The 18,643-nt window shown below is 43.8% G+C and overlaps 1 pseudogene; it reads left to right on the top strand.

Annotated features, from left to right (window-relative positions):
- Positions 1-18,643, top strand: part of LOC116358223 (dimethylglycine dehydrogenase, mitochondrial-like) — a 57,461-nt pseudogene that overhangs the window by 23,266 nt on the left and 15,552 nt on the right.

The following is an 18,643-nucleotide window of genomic DNA, read 5'->3' as shown; positions in this document are numbered from 1 at the left end:
CTCGTAGCAACAGGCTTCCTATACTGGTTTGTGGTCAGTCTACTGTGCACAGAGGCTATGCCATACATTATTTTAATGAATCTTTTATTTCATTTGTAAAAGTGTCTTTTTAAATCTTTGTGTTACAGTACATGAGTAAATGTATATACATTTTATGTAGGACTATGTGTTGACTGGGTTTGCGCTTGTCACGGTCAAGCAACAGTTCTGTGACTTACACAGGTACTGCAGTGAGTAAATGTTAAGTTTTAGGGGGTATCCATGTCCCTGTGGATGTAGTGGCTGGTTCCTTCTCTTTTAGAATGTTACGGAGTAGGAACATTCGTGTTTGTGCCAGTGTTTCGGTGGGGGAGCTAACAAGCAGGGAGACAGTTAAATGCTTAAATGCTAAAATGTTGGTTTGCACGCTGCCATTAAACCCCAAAAGAAGAAGGCCTTAGAAAGAGTGGTCAGAAAACCCAGTCGTCTGACGTTATACCAAACAATCAGATCGGATCAGATTGCATTATCACCAACAGCCAGGTGTTGGAATCTCAGCTGACCACCTGAAATAGCTCCTAGAAAATGAAGTCCTTTGTAAATGAAGCCTTTGATGAAGTTTAAAACAAGACTAACCTCGACGTTCACTCTAAAGTGAATCAGCTGGTAGAACAGGGGGTCTCCTATCTTTGTCTTAAGATGTGGAGTCATAGTGTTGGAGCCACAGACAGACAGATAATTGTGTTAGTGTTAACGTGACGGGCCCTTAACACCATGCCTCAGTCTGGAATGGTATCCTCTTCTCTATATAGGACACTACTTTTGGCCAGAGCCCCATGGTTTTTGCCAAAAGTAGTGCACTATCTAGGGAATATGGTATCATTTCAGACACAACCATGTCTAAGTGTCATAGAGTGCCCCATAGTACTGTAATAACAGTCGTGTTTTTACTCGGCTTTCATACTCTGCATCTGAGATTCTACTATTCTACAATTTTACGGCCATTTTCCGCTCCAGTTCTGTCATTATCATTGCACAATCTGTGGGACCCAGCTGGCTATGCACTATTTTGAACTGATAAAGTGAAGGCTGGGTTAGTAGAAGGCAGAAAGAAGCAGTGTGTGAGGCACTGTTCTTGTTTTGCTTTCCTTGCGGTGGAGACCGGGGCAGTTCAAGGATGGCTGTTTACACCCTACTGGCGTCTTTCTCCATACTCCTGTGTCCGCTTCCTGGTCTCCTCAAAACATGTATGCTAACCTAACCTAGGAGGCGTCAAATAAACACCTGAGCAGGATACCCTATATTCTGGTCATGACGAGGGGGAAACAGAAGGAGTTAAGATGGTATGTCGCCTTGTTTATTTTCCGCATGGAAACATCTTCAGAGAGCAAGCGAACACGTGCCGTAGCTAGCTGCTAGCCAAATATGAGCTAGCTTTATCTAGCAATAATGACATCAACAAAATTGGTATGTAGTGTCTTCATCTCGAAGAAAGACTGGCGCTATTTTTAGGCATCTGATATGTTTCACTGGGGTGGGGACTGTAAACAGCAAGGCGCACGTCCAAAATCGGAAGTCACAGGCGTCACAGGCTCTCCTTCCTTTCCCCTGAAAAAAACCTGGATGTTTCTGGTTTCTATTGACCCCACTGAAGGTGCACCTTTTCAGACCATGAAATAATTACTGTTCTTTGATTGGTCTATAGGAATCTGGGCCCGGGAAATTGGCCAGCTGATTGGCTTTGAGCACCCCACTATCCCTGTCCATCACCAGTATGCTGTCAAAGCAACAGTGCCAGAGGTACTCATTTAATTAAATTGTTTTAAAGTAACATGTGTTGTGATGTTTATTTAAAGGTTAATTAGATGATTAATACATTTTGATATGTTTTGTTGTGCCTAGGTGAAAGGCCCTGAAGACAGAGCTGCCAGTGATCAGGGACCTGGAGGGCTCATAATACCTCAGACAGGAGAGAGAGAGAGACGGACTGCTGTTTGGGCCCTACGAGAGAGAGAAGATGGTGCTGCAGGACTCCTGGGTTACAAATGGAGTACCACCAGGTCTGTCTGTCTATCTTGCTCTCTCTTTCACTCTGTCCCACTCTCTCTCACACAGACTCTCTCTCTACCTCTCTGTATGCCTAACCTCAGTTGTACTCCTCTGTGTGTGTGTATGTGTGTTGTACATGTTTTGGTAAGGAGCTGTTTGAGTCAGACCAGGACCGTATCATGGACCATGTGGAGATGGACATGGAGATGGTACCTGTGGTGAAGAATGCGGACATCATCAACATTGTGTCTGGACCAATCACCTCCACTCCTGACCTCCTGCCCAGGGCGCAGGCAACCACTGGACCGGCATCGGCTTCAGGTAAACATAGGAGTGGGATTGTGTGCGAGTGTTTGTTTGGGGGAGCTCTGAGCAATGGGTTGGGGTCAGGGGTCAGGGGTGGATGCTGAAATAAATTGATGTGATTGGATGGTGTAGTGTGAAAGTTCTTAATTCTGAAGGTCTTACCATCTTCCCTGCTGTAACAACTAGGTAAGCCTTGTTACGTTTGGCTGACTGGGAGTGGGAGGTTGAAGGTCAAAGGCATTACCGCATGGTCCGACTGTGTGCGATGTCCCAGGTATGGGATGATCCACGCCGGTGGCATCGGGAAGTTCCTCAGTGATTGGATTGTGACTGGGGAACCCCCCCCCTATGACCTCAATGGCAAATGGACAACGGTACCCTATATGTCTACCAAGGTCAGAGAGTCCTATGGATTCAACAACGTAGGTGAGTACTCTCTACCCTCGCTGGCCTATAGTAGAAAAGGATTTTGGACAATGGGTGAGTGGGTTTTCAATGAATGGGATATCTTTACTGGTTGAAGTAAAGGCATGTTTACTAAAGAATGTTGAAAATTTATGTTTTAATTTCTATCTCCCTCCCTCCCTCAGCAGGCTACTCTAAAGAGGAGTGTTTTGCGGGCCGTCCGACCCACAGGATCAGTGGTGTGTATGAGCTACTAAAGGGTAAGGCTTCCATGGGCTTCATGCTGGCTGGGAAAGACCACACTGGTTATATAAGCCTGGATACATTGCAGGATACAAGTAAGATACCCAGTCAATCAGTCAATCAATACAAGTATGACACTACCACTGAGCGTTAAGCATCGTTTCCCAATTTATTAGTGCAGGTTGCGGACTCCTTTCACTCCACCCCAAAATCATAAACCTCACCTGAGGTAGAGTATCTCATGATAAGCTGTAGACCACACTATTTACCAAGAGAGTTTTCATCTATATATTTTTCATAGCTGTCCATTTACCACCCCTAACCGATGCTGGCACTTAATGAGCTGTATACGGCCATAAGCAAACAGGAAAACACTCATCCAGAGGCGGCTCTTCTAGTGGCCTAATTCATTTCTTCTAGTGGCCTAATTTATTTCTTCTAGTGGCCTAATTTCAACCAGCACGTTAAATGTGCAACCAGAGGAAAAAAACTGTAGACCACCTTTACTCCACACACAGAGACACGTACAAAGCTCTGCCTCACCCTCCATTTGGTAAATCTGACCATAATTATATCCTCCTGATTCCTGCTTACAAGCAAAAACTAAAGCAGGAAGCACCAGTGACTCATCAATAAAGAAGTAGTCAGATGACGCAGATGCTAAGCTACAGGACTGTTTTGCACAGACTGGAATATGTTACGGGATTCTTCTGATGGCATTGAGGAGTACACCACATCATTCACTGGCTTCATCAATACGTGCATTGATGATGTCGTCCCCACAGTGACCGTACGTACATACCCCAACCAGAAGCTATGGATTACAGGCAACGTCCGCACTGAACTAAAGGGTAGAGCTGACGTTTTCAAGGAGCGGGACTGTAACCCGGACGCTTATAAGAAATCTCGCTATGCCCGCAGACAAACCATCAAATAGGCAAAGTGTCAAAACAGGACTAAGCTTGAATCGTACTAAAGGCTCCGACGCTCATTGGATGTGGCAGGGCTTGCAAACTATTACAGACTACAAAGGAAAGCAAAATGCAAGCTGCCTAGTGACATGAGCCTACCAGACGAGCTAAATTACTTCTATACTCGTTTCGAGGCAAGCAACACTGAAGCATGCATGAGAGCATCAGCAGTTCCAGACGACTGTGATCACGCTCTCGGTAGCCGATATGAGTAAGACCTTTAAACAAGTAAATTACCAGGAGGTGTACTCTGAGCATGCGCAGACCAACTGGCAAGTGTCTTCACTGACATTTTCAACCTGTCCCTGACTGAGTCTGTAATACCAACATGTTTCAAGCAGACCACCATAGTCCCTGTGCCCAAGAACACTAAGGTAACCTGCCTAAATGACTACTGACCCGTAGCACTCACGTCTGTAGCCATGAAGTGCTTTGAAAGGCTGGTCATGGCTCACATCAACACCATTATCCCAGAAACCCTAGACCCACCCCAATTTGCATACCGCCCCAACAGATCTACAGATGATGCAGTCTCTATTGCATTTTACACTGCCCTTTCCGAACTGGGGAAAAGGAAGACATAGGTGAGAATGCTATTGATTGACTACAGCTCAGTGTTCAACACAATAGTGCTGTCAAAGCTCATCACTTAGCTAAGGACCCTGGGACTAAAAACCTCCCTCTGCAACTGGATCCTGGACTTCCTGACGGGTCGCCCCCAGGTGGTAAGGGTAGATAACAACACATCTGCCATGCTGATCCTCAACACGGGGGCCCCTCAGGGGTGCGTGCTCAGTCCCCTCCTGTACTCCTTGTTCACCCTTGACTGCATGGCCAGGCACAACTCCAACACCATCATTAAGTTTGCCGACAACACAATAGCGGTAGGCCTGATCACCGACAACGATGAGACAGCCTATAGGGAGGAGGTCAGAGACCTGGCCGTGTGGTGCCAGGATAACAACCTTTCCCTCAACGTGATCAAGACAAATAAGATGATTGTGGACTACAGGAAAAGGAGTGCGTACAGTGCGTACAGCCAAGTACATCACTGGGGCAAAGCTTCCTGCCATCCAGGACCTCCAGGCGGTGTAAGAGGAAGGCCCTAAAAATTGTGAAAGACTCCAGCCACCCTAGTCATAGACTGTTCTCTCTGCTACTGTAGGGCAAGCGGTACCGGAACACCAAGTCTAGGTCCAAAAGGCTTTTTAAATAAAAACTTACCCCCTTTTTTCACCCCAATTTCGTAGTATCCAATTGTTTTAGTAGTTACTATCTTGTCTCATCTCTACAACTCCCGTACGGGCTTGGGAGAGACGAAGGTCGAGAGTCATGCATCCTCCGAAACACAACCCAACCAAGCCACACTGCTTCTTAACACAGCGCGTATCCAACCCGGAATTCAGCCGCACCAATGTGTCGGAGGAAACACCGTGCCCCTAGCGACCTGGTCAGCGTGCACTGTCCGGTCAGCGTGCACGCGGCCGGCTGCAACAGGGCCTGTGCTCGAACCCAGAGTCTCTGGAGGTCAGAGTCTTAGACCACTGCACCACCCGGGAGGCCCCAAAAGGCTTTTTAACAGCTTCTACCCACAAGCCATAAGACTCCTGAACAGCTAATCAAATGGCTCTGTACCAGTACAGCATGTATATAGCCTCGCTGCTGCTCTTTAACTATTTGTTATTTTTAACTTATCTATTTTTGCTCAACAATTATTTTTCATAAAACTGCATTGTTGGTTAAGCTTGTAAGTAAGCACCTGTTGTATGCGGCGCATGTGACAAATAACATTTAATTTGATGTTACACTACCACTGCTACTACTGGACCATCATGTTACACTACTACTGCTGCTACTGGACCATCATGTTACACTACTACTGCTGCTACTGGACCATCATGTTACACTACTACTGCTGCAACTGGACCATCATGTTACACTACTACTGCTACTACTGGACCATCATGTTACACTACTACTGCTGCAACTGGACCATCATGTTACACTACTACTGGACCACAATGTTACACTACTACTGGACCATCATGTTACACTACTACTGGACCATCATGTTACACTACTACTGGACCATCATGTTACACTACTACTGGACCATCATGTTACACTACTACTGGACCATCATGTTACACTACTACTGGACCATCATGTTACACTACTACTGGACCATCATGTTACACTACTACTGGACCATCATGTTACACTACTACTGGACCATCATGTTACACTACTACTGGACCATCATGTTACACTACTACTGGACCATCATGTTACACTACTACAGGACCATCATGTTAGACTACTACTGCTGCACCATCATGTTACACTACTACTGCTACTACTGGACCATCATGTTACACTACTACTGCTACTACTGGACCATCATGTTACACTACTACTGCTACTACTGGACCATCATGTTACACTACTACTGCTACTACTGGACCATCATGTTACACTACTACTGCTACTACTGGACCATCATGTTACACTACTACTGCTACTACTGGACCATCATGTTACACTACTACTGCTGCAACTGGACCATCATGTTACACTACTACTGGACCATCATGTTACACTACTGCTGCTACTACTGGACCATCATTTTACACTACTACTGCTGCTACTGGACCATCATGTTACACTACTACTGCTGCAACTGGACCATCATGTTACACTACTACTGCTACTACTGGAACATCATGTTACACTACTACTGCTGCAACTGGACCATCATGTTACACTACTACTGGACCACAATGTTACACTACTACTGCTACTACTGGACCATCATGTTACACTACTACTGGACCATCATGTTACACTACTACTGGACCATCATGTTACACTACTACTGGACCATCATGTTACACTACTACTGCTGCACCATCATGTTACACTACTACTGCTACTACTGGACCATCATGTTACACTACTACTGCTACTACTGGACCATCATGTTACACTACTACTGCTACTACTGGACCATCATGTTACACTACTACTGCTACTACTGGACCATCATGTTACACTACTACTGCTGCAACTGGACCATCATGTTACACTACTACTGGACCATCATGTTACACTACTGCTGCTACTACTGGACCATCATGTTACACTACTACTGGACCATCATGTTACACTACTGCTGCTACTACTGGACCATCATGTTACACTACTGCTGCTACTACTGGACCATCATGTTACACTACTACTGCTACTACTGGACCATCATGTTACACTACTACTGCTACTACTAGACCATCATGTTACACTACTACTGCTACTACTGGACCATCATGTTACACTACTACTGCTGCAACTGGACCATCATGTTACACTACTACTGCTGCAACTGGACCATCATGTTACACTACTACTGGACCATCATGTTACACTACTACTGCTACTACTGGACCATCATGTTACACTACTACTGCTGCTACTGGACAATCATGTTACACTACTGCTGGACCATCATGTTACACTACTACTGGACCATCATGTTACACTACTACTACTGGACCATCATGTTACACTACTACAACTGGACCATCATGTTACACTACTACTGGACCATCATGTTACACTACTACTGGACCACCATGTTACACTACTACTGGACCACCATGTTACACTACTACTGCTACCACTACTGGACCATCATGTTACACTACTACTGCACCATCATGTTACACTAATACTGCTTCTACTCGACCATCATGTTACACTACTCCTGCTACTACTGGACCATCATGTTACACTACTACTGCTACTACTGGACCATCATGTTACACTACTACTGCTACTGCTGGACCATCATGTTACACTACTACTGCTACTACTGGACCACCATGTTACACTACTACTGGACCACCATGTTACACTACTACTGCTACTACTAGACCATCATGTTACACTACTACTGCTACTACTGGACCATCATGTTACTACTGGACCACTGTTACTACTGGACCATCATGTTACACTACTACTGGACCATCATGTCATACTACTGGACCATCATGTTACACTACTACTGGACCATCATGTTACACTACTACTGGACCATCATGTTACACTACTACTGGACCATCATGTTACACTACTACTGCTACTACTGGACCATCATGTTACACTACTACTGGACCATCATGTTACACTACTACTGCTGCTACTGGACCATCATGTTACACTACTACTGCTACTATTGGACCATCATGTTACACTACTACTGCTACTACTACTGGACCATCATGTTACACTACTACTGGACCATCATGTTACACAACTACTGCTGCTACTGGACCATCATGTTACACTACTACTGCTACTACTGGACCATCATGTTACACTACTACTGCTGCAACTGGACCATCATGTTACACTACTACTGCTGCAACTGGACCATCATGTTACACTACTACTGCTACTACTGGACCATCATGTTACACTACTACTGCTACTACTACTGGAACATCATGTTACACTACTACTGGACCATCATGTTACACTACTACTGGACAATCATGTTACACTACTACTGGACCATCATGTTACACTACTACTGCTACTACTACTGGACCATCATGTTACACTACTACTGGACCATCAAGTTACACTACTACTGCTACTACTGGAACATCATGTTACACTACTACTGCTGCTACTGGACCATCATGTTACACTACTACTGCTACTACTGGACCATCATGTTTTACTACTACTGCTGCTACTGGACCATCATGTTACACTACTACTACTGCTACTGGACCATCATGTTACACTACTACTGCTACTACTGGACCATCATGTTACACTACTACTGGACCATCATGTTACACTACTACTGGACCATCATGTTACACTACTACTGGACCATCATGTTACACTACTACTGGACCATCATGTTACACTACTACTGGACCATCATGTTACACTACTACTGGACCATCATGTTACACTGCTACTACTGGACATCATGTTACTACACTGGACCATCATGTTACACTACTACTGGACCATCATGTTACACTACTACTGCTGCTACTGGACCATCATGTTACACTACTACTGCTGCTACTCGACCATCATGTTATACTACTACTGCTACTACTGGACCATCATGTTACACTACTACTGCTACTACTGGACCATCATGTTTACACTACTACTGCTACTACTGGACCATCATGTTACACTACTACTGCTACTACTGGACCATCATGTTACACTACTACTGGACCATCATGTTTACACTACTACTTGACCATCATGTTACACTACTACTGGACCATCATGTACACTACTACTGCTACTACTGGACCACCATTGTTACACTACTACTGGACCATCATGCTACACTACTACTGCTACTACTGGACCATCATGTTACACTACTACTGGACCATCATGTTACACTACTACTGCTACTACTGCACCATCATGTTACACTACTACTGCTACTACTGGACGCATCATGTTACACTACTACTGGACCATCATGTTACACTACTACTGCTGCTACTGGACCATCATGTTACACTACTACTGCTACTACTGGACCATCATGTTACACTACTACTGCTGCAACTGGACCATCATGTTACACTACTACTGCTGCAACTGGACCATCATGTTACACTACTACTGCTGCAACTGGACCATCATGTTACACTACTACTGCTACTACTACTGGACCATCATGTTACACTACTACTGGACCATCATGTTACACTACTACTGGACCATCATGTTACACTACTACTGGACCATCATGTTACACTACTACTGCTCCTACTGGACCATCATGTTACACTACTACTGCTACTACTGGACCATCATGTTACACTACTACTGCTGCAACTGGACCATCATGTTACACTACTACTGGACCATCATGTTACACTACTACTGGACCATCATGTTACACTACTACTGGACCATCATGTTACACCAACTACTGCTACTACTGGACCACCATGTTACACTACTACTGCTACTACTAGACCATCATGTTACACTACTACTGCTACTACTGGACCATCATGTTACACTACTACTGCTACTACTGGACCATCATGTTACACTACTACTGCTACTACTGGACCATCATGTTACACTACTACTGGACCATCATGTTACACTACTACTGGACCATCATGTTACACTACTACTGGACCATCATGTTACACTACTACTGGACCATCATGTTACACTACTACTGGACCATCATGTTACACTACTACTGGACCATCATGTTACACTACTACTGGACCATCATGTTACACTACTACTGGACCATCATGTTACACTACTGCTGGACCATCATGTTACACTACTGCTGGACCATCATGTTACACTACTACTGGACCATCATGTTACACTACTACTGGACCATCATGTTACACTACTACTGGACCATCATGTTACACTACTACTGGACCATCATGTTACACTACTACTGGACCATCATGTTACACTACTACTGGACCATCATGTTACACTACTACTGGACCATCATGTTACACTACTACTGGACCATCATGTTACACTACTACTGGACCATCATGTTACACTACTACTGGACCATCATGTTACACTACTACTGGACCATCATGTTACACTACTACTGGACCATCATGTTACACTACTACTGCTACTACTGGACCATCATGTTACACTACTACTGGACCATCATGTTACACAACTACTGCTGCTACTGGACCATCATGTTACACTACTACTGCTACTACTGGACCATCATGTTACACTACTACTGCTGCAACTGGACCATCATGTTACACTACTACTGCTGCAACTGGACCATCATGTTACACTACTACTGCTACTACTGGACCATCATGTTACACTACTACTGGACCATCATGTTACACTACTACTGGACCATCATGTTACACAACTACTGCTGCTACTGGACCATCATGTTACACTACTACTGCTACTACTGGACCATCATGTTACACTACTACTGCTGCAACTGGACCATCATGTTACACTACTACTGCTGCAACTGGACCATCATGTTACACTACTACTGCTACTACTGGAACATCATGTTACACTACTACTGGACCATCATGTTACACTACTACTGGACAATCATGTTACACTACTACTGGACCATCATGTTACACTACTACTGCTACTACTACTGGACCATCATGTTACACTACTACTGGACCATCAAGTTACACTACTACTGCTACTACTGGAACATCATGTTACACTACTACTGCTGCTACTGGACCATCATGTTACACTACTACTGCTACTACTGGACCATCATGTTACACTACTACTGCTGCTACTGGACCATCATGTTACACTACTACTGCTGCTACTGGACCATCATGTTACACTACTACTGCTACTACTGGACCATCATGTTACACTACTACTGCTACTACTGGACCATCATGTTACACTACTACTGGACCATCATGTTACACTACTACTGGACCATCATGTTACACTACTACTGGACCATCATGTTACACTACTACTGCTACTACTGGACCATCATGTTACACTACTACTGCTACTACTGGACCATCATGTTACACTACTACTGGACCATCATGTTACACTACTACTGGACCATCATGTTACACTACTACTGGACCATCATGTTACACTACTACTGCTGCTACTGGACCATCATGTTACACTACTACTGCTGCTACTCGACCATCATGTTATACTACTACTGCTACTACTGGACCATCATGTTACACTACTACTGCTACTACTGGACCATCATGTTACACTACTACTGCTACAACTGGACCATCATGTTACACTACTACTGGACCATCATGTTACACTACTACTGCTACTACTGGACCACCATTGTTACACTACTACTGGACAATCATGTTACACTACTACTGGACCATCATGTTACACTACTACTGCTACTACTACTGGACCATCATGTTACACTACTACTGGACCATCAAGTTACACTACTACTGCTACTACTGGACCATCATGTTACACTACTACTGCTGCTACTGGACCATCATGTTACACTACTACTGCTGCTACTGGACCATCATGTTACACTACTACTGCTACTACTGGACCATCATGTTACACTACTACTGCTACTACTGGACCATCATGTTACACTACTACTGCTACTACTGGACCATCATGTTACACTACTACTGGACCATCATGTTACACTACTACTGGACCATCATGTTACACTACTACTGGACCATCATGTTACACTACTACTGCTACTACTGGACCATCATGTTACACTACTACTGGACCATCATGTTACACTACTACTGCTACTACTGGACCATCATGTTACACTACTACTGGACCATCATGTTACACTACTACTGGACCATCATGTTACACTACTACTGCTGCTACTGGACCATCATGTTACACTACTACTGCTGCTACTCGACCATCATGTTATACTACTACTGCTACTACTGGACCATCATGTTACACTACTACTGCTACTACTGGACCATCATGTTACACTACTACTGCTACAACTGGACCATCATGTTACACTACTACTGGACCATCATGTTACACTACTACTGCTACTACTGGACCACCATTGTTACACTACTACTGGACCATCATGCTACACTACTACTGCTACTACTGGACCATCATGTTACACTACTACTGGACCATCATGTTACACTACTACTGCTACTACTGGACCATCATGTTACACTACTACTGGACAATCATGTTACACTACTACTGGACCATCATGTTACACTACTACTGCTACTACTACTGGACCATCATGTTACACTACTACTGGACCATCAAGTTACACTACTACTGCTACTACTGGAACATCATGTTACACTACTACTGCTGCTACTGGACCATCATGTTACACTACTACTGCTACTACTGGACCATCATGTTACACTACTACTGCTGCTACTGGACCATCATGTTACACTACTACTGCTGCTACTGGACCATCATGTTACACTACTACTGCTACTACTGGACCATCATGTTACACTACTACTGCTACTACTGGACCATCATGTTACACTACTACTGGACCATCATGTTACACTACTACTGGACCATCATGTTACACTACTACTGGACCATCATGTTACACTACTACTGCTACTACTGGACCATCATGTTACACTACTACTGGACCATCATGTTACACTACTACTGGACCATCATGTTACACTACTACTGCTGCTACTGGACCATCATGTTACACTACTACTGCTGCTACTCGACCATCATGTTATACTACTACTGCTACTACTGGACCATCATGTTACACTACTACTGCTACTACTGGACCATCATGTTACACTACTACTGCTACTACTGGACCATCATGTTACACTACTACTGGACCATCATGTTACACTACTACTGGACCATCATGTTACAGTACTACTTGACCATCATGTTACACTACTACTGGACCATCATGTTACACTACTACTGCTACTACTGGACCACCATTGTTACACTACTACTGGACCATCATGCTACACTACTACTGCTACTACTGGACCATCATGTTACACTACTACTGGACCATCATGTTACACTACTACTGCTACTACTGCACCATCAGGTTACACTACTACTGCTACTACTGGACCATCGTGTTACACTACTACTGCTACTACTACTGGACCATCATGTTACACTACTACTGGACCATCATGTTACACTACTACTGCTACTACTGGACCATTGTGTTACACTACTACTGCTACTACTGGACCATCATGTTACACTACTACTGCTACTACTGGACCATCATGTTACACTACTACTGCTACTACTGGACCATCATGTTACACTACTACTGGACCATCATGTTACACTGCTACTACTGGACCATCATGTTACACTGCTACTACTGGACCATCATGTTACACTGCTACTACTGGACCATCATGTTACACTACTACTGCTACTACTGGACCATCATGTTACACTACTACTGCTACTACTGGACCATCATGTTACACTACTACTGGACCATCATGTTACACTACTACTGGACCATCATGTTACACTACTACTGCTACTACTGGACCATCATGTTACACTACTACTGCTACTACTGGACCATCATGTTACACTACTACTGGACCATCATGTTACACTACTACTGGACCATCATGTTACACTACTACTGCTACTACTGGACCATCATGTTACACTACTACTGCTACTACTGGACCATCATGTTACACTACTACTGCTACTACTGGACCATCATGTTACACTACTACTGCTACTACTGGACCATCATGTTACACTATTACTGCTACTACTGGACCATCATGGTACACTACTACTGGACCATCATGGTACACTACTACTGGACCATCATGTTACACTACTACTGCTACTACTGGACCATCATGTTACATTACTACTGCTACTACTGGACCATCATGTTACACTACTACTGGACCATCATGTTACACTACTACTGGACCATCATGTTACACTACTACTGGACCATCATGTTACACTACTACTGCTCCTACTGGACCATCATGTTACACTACTACTGCTACTACTGGACCATCATGTTACACTACTACTGCTACTACTGGACCACCATGTTACACTACTACTGGACCACCATGTTACACTACTACTGCTACTACTGGACCATCATGTTACACTACTACTGGACCATCATGTTAAACTACTACTGGACCATCATGTTACACTACTACTGCTACTACTGGACCACCATGTTACACTACTACTGCTACTACTGGACCATCATGTTACACTACTACTGCTCCTACTGGACCATCATGTTACACTACTACTGCTACTACTGGACCACCATGTTACACTACTACTGCTCCTACTGGACCATCATGTTACACTACTACTGCTCCTACTGGACCATCATGTTACACTACTACTGGACCACCATGTTACACTACTACTGCTACCACTACTGGACCATCATGTTACACTACTACTGCTACTACTGGACCATCATGTTACACTACTACTGCTTCTACTGGACCATCATGTTACACTACTCCTGCTACTACTGGACCATCATGTTACACTACTACTGCTACTACTGGACCATCATGTTACACTACTACTGGACCATCATGTTACACTACTACTGGACCATCATGTTACACTACTACTGGACCATCATGTTACACTACTACTGGACCATCATGTTACACTACTACTGGACCATCATGTTACACTACTACTGCTACTACTGGACCATCATGTTACACTACTACTGGACCATCATGTTACACTACTACTGCTGCTACTGGACCATCATGTTACACTACTACTGCTACTACTGGACCATCATGTTACACTACTACTGCTACTACTGGACCATCATGTTACACTACTACTGGACCATCATGTTACACTACTACTGCTGCTACTGGACCATCATGTTACACTACTACTGCTACTACTGGACCATCATGTTACACTACTACTGCTGCAACTGGACCATCATGTTACACTACTACTGCTGCAACTGGACCATCATGTTACACTACTACTGCTACTACTGGACCATCATGTTACACTACTACTGCTACTACTACTGGAACATCATGTTACACTACTACTGGACCATCATGTTACACTACTACTGGACAATCATGTTACACTACTACTGGACCATCATGTTACACTACTACTGCTACAACTACTGGACCATCATGTTACACTACTACTGGACCATCAAGTTACACTACTACTGCTACTACTGGAACATCATGTTACACTACTACTGCTGCTACTGGACCATCATGTTACACTACTACTGCTACTACTGGACCATCATGTTACACTACTACTGCTGCTACTGGACCATCATGTTACACTACTACTGCTGCTACTGGACCATCATGTTACACTACTACTGCTGCTACTGGACCATCATGTTACACTACTACTGCTACTACTGGACCATCATGTTACACTACTACTGGACCATCATGTTACACTACTACTGGACCATCATGTTACACTACTACTGGACCATCATGTTACACTACTACTGCTAGTACTGGACCATCATGTTACACTACTACTGGACCATCATGTTACACTACTACTGCTACTACTGGACCATCATGTTACACTACTACTGGACCATCATGTTACACTACTACTGGACCATCATGTTACACTACTACTGGACCATCATGTTACACTACTACTGCTGCTACTGGACCATCATGTTACACTACTACTGCTGCTACTCGACCATCATGTTACACTACTACTGCTACTACTGGACCATCATGTTACACTACTACTGCTACTACTGGACCATCATGTTACACTACTACTGCTACTACTGGACCATCATGTTACACTACTACTGCTACTACTGGACCATCATGTTACACTACTACTGGACCATCATGTTACACTACTACTTGACCATCATGTTACACTACTACTGGACCATCATGTTACAGTACTACTGCTACTACTGGACCACCATTGTTACACTACTACTGGACCATCATGTTACACTACTACTGGACCATCATGTTACACTACTACTGCTACTACTGCACCATCAGGTTACACTACTACTGGACCATCATGTTACACTACTACTGCTACTACTGGACCATCATGTTACACTACTACTGCACCATCAGGTTACACTACTACTGGACCATCATGTTACACTACTACTGCTACTACTGGACCATCATGTTACACTACTACTGCTACTACTGGACCATTGTGTTACACTACTACTGCTACTACTGGACCATCATGTTACACTACTACTGCTACTACTGGACCATCATGTTACACTACTACTGCTACTACTGCACCATCAGGTTACACTACTACTGGACCATCATGTTACACTACTACTGGACCATCATGTTACACTACTACTGGACCATCATGTTACACTACTACTGCTACTACTGGACCATCATGTTACACTACTACTGCTACTACTGGACCATCGTGTTACACTACTACTGCTACTACTGGACCATCATGTTACACTACTACTGGACCATCATGTTACACTACTACTACTGGACCATCATGTTACACTACTACTGCTACTACTGGACCATCATGTTACACTACTACTGCTACTACTGGACCATCATGTTACACTACTACTGGACCATCATGTTACACTACTACTGCTACTACTGGACCATCATGTTACACTACTACTGCTACTACTGGACCATCATGTTACACTACTACTGGACCATCATGTTACACTGCTACTACTGGACCATCATGTTACACTGCTACTACTGGACCATCATGTTACACTACTACTGCTACTACTGGACCATCATGTTACACTACTACTGCTACTACTGGACCATCATGTTACACTACTACTGCTACTACTGGACCATCATGTTACACTACTACTGGACCATCATGTTACACTACTACTGGACCATCATGTTACACACTACTACTGGACCATCATGTTACACTACTACTGCTACTACTGGACCATCATGTTACACTACTACTGCTACTACTGGACCATCATGTTACACTACTACTGGACCATCATGTTACACTACTGCTGCTACTACTGGACCATCATGTTACACTACTACTGCTACTACTGGACCATCATGTTACACTACTACTGCTACTACTGGACCATCATGGTACACTACTACTGGACCATCATGGTACACTACTACTGGACCATCATGTTACACTACTACTGCTGCTACTGGACCATCATGTTACACTACTACTGCTACTACTGGACCATCATGGTACACTACTACTGGACCATCATGGTACACTACTACTGGACCATCATGTTACACTACTACTGCTGCTACTGGACCATCATAGTACACTACTACTGGACCATCATGTTACACTACTACTGGACCATCATGTTACACTACTACTGCTGCTACTGGACCATCATGGTACACTACTACTGGACCATCATGGTACACTACTACTGGACCATCATGTTACACTACTACTGCTACTACTGGACCATCATGTTACACTACTACTGCTACTACTGGACCATGTTACACTACTACTGCTACTACTGGACCATCATGTTACACTACTACTGCTACTACTGGACCATCATGCCAGTGGACAGTAGTGAAGGAAGTTCAGGTTCATGTGTTTTATGGCGTGTACACATATGGAAAGCATAGTGTGGCTCTAGGAATTTTTAATTCCTAAGCTGTCTGTCTAGCACATCACTATCTCATTTGTGCCTGGAACTCTCTGCATCCTTGAGTGTGAAGACACTACATGCATACACATTGTAGCAATGTTGTGTGTGTGTGTGTTTTGCCCCAGTGCAGCTGTGTGTTCCTGTGTGTATGTTAGACTGTTTGAGGACTTGGTATTCTTTCCTTTTGGGATTGAGGGTGGGGAAAGGCTGGACAGCTTCCAGTTTTTATTATTTATGTAATGCCTTGGGAAAATACTGCTCTGTACTTACTGTTCAATACTCTATACAGTCTGATAATATCAGTCCCACGTCATCATCATGTGTTGGTCTGAAACCACTCTTGTTTTAAGAGATGGAGGCGATTGAGAGATCGAACTCAAGGTTAGATTCCAAATTGACATGTTCAAACTCCAGGTTA

Source organism: Oncorhynchus kisutch, linkage group LG29, assembly GCF_002021735.2.
Source record: "Oncorhynchus kisutch isolate 150728-3 linkage group LG29, Okis_V2, whole genome shotgun sequence".
Classification (NCBI taxonomy): domain Eukaryota; kingdom Metazoa; phylum Chordata; class Actinopteri; order Salmoniformes; family Salmonidae; genus Oncorhynchus; species Oncorhynchus kisutch.
Note: the sequence above shows the minus strand (reverse complement) of the source record. Positions and strands in the feature narration are given on the sequence as shown.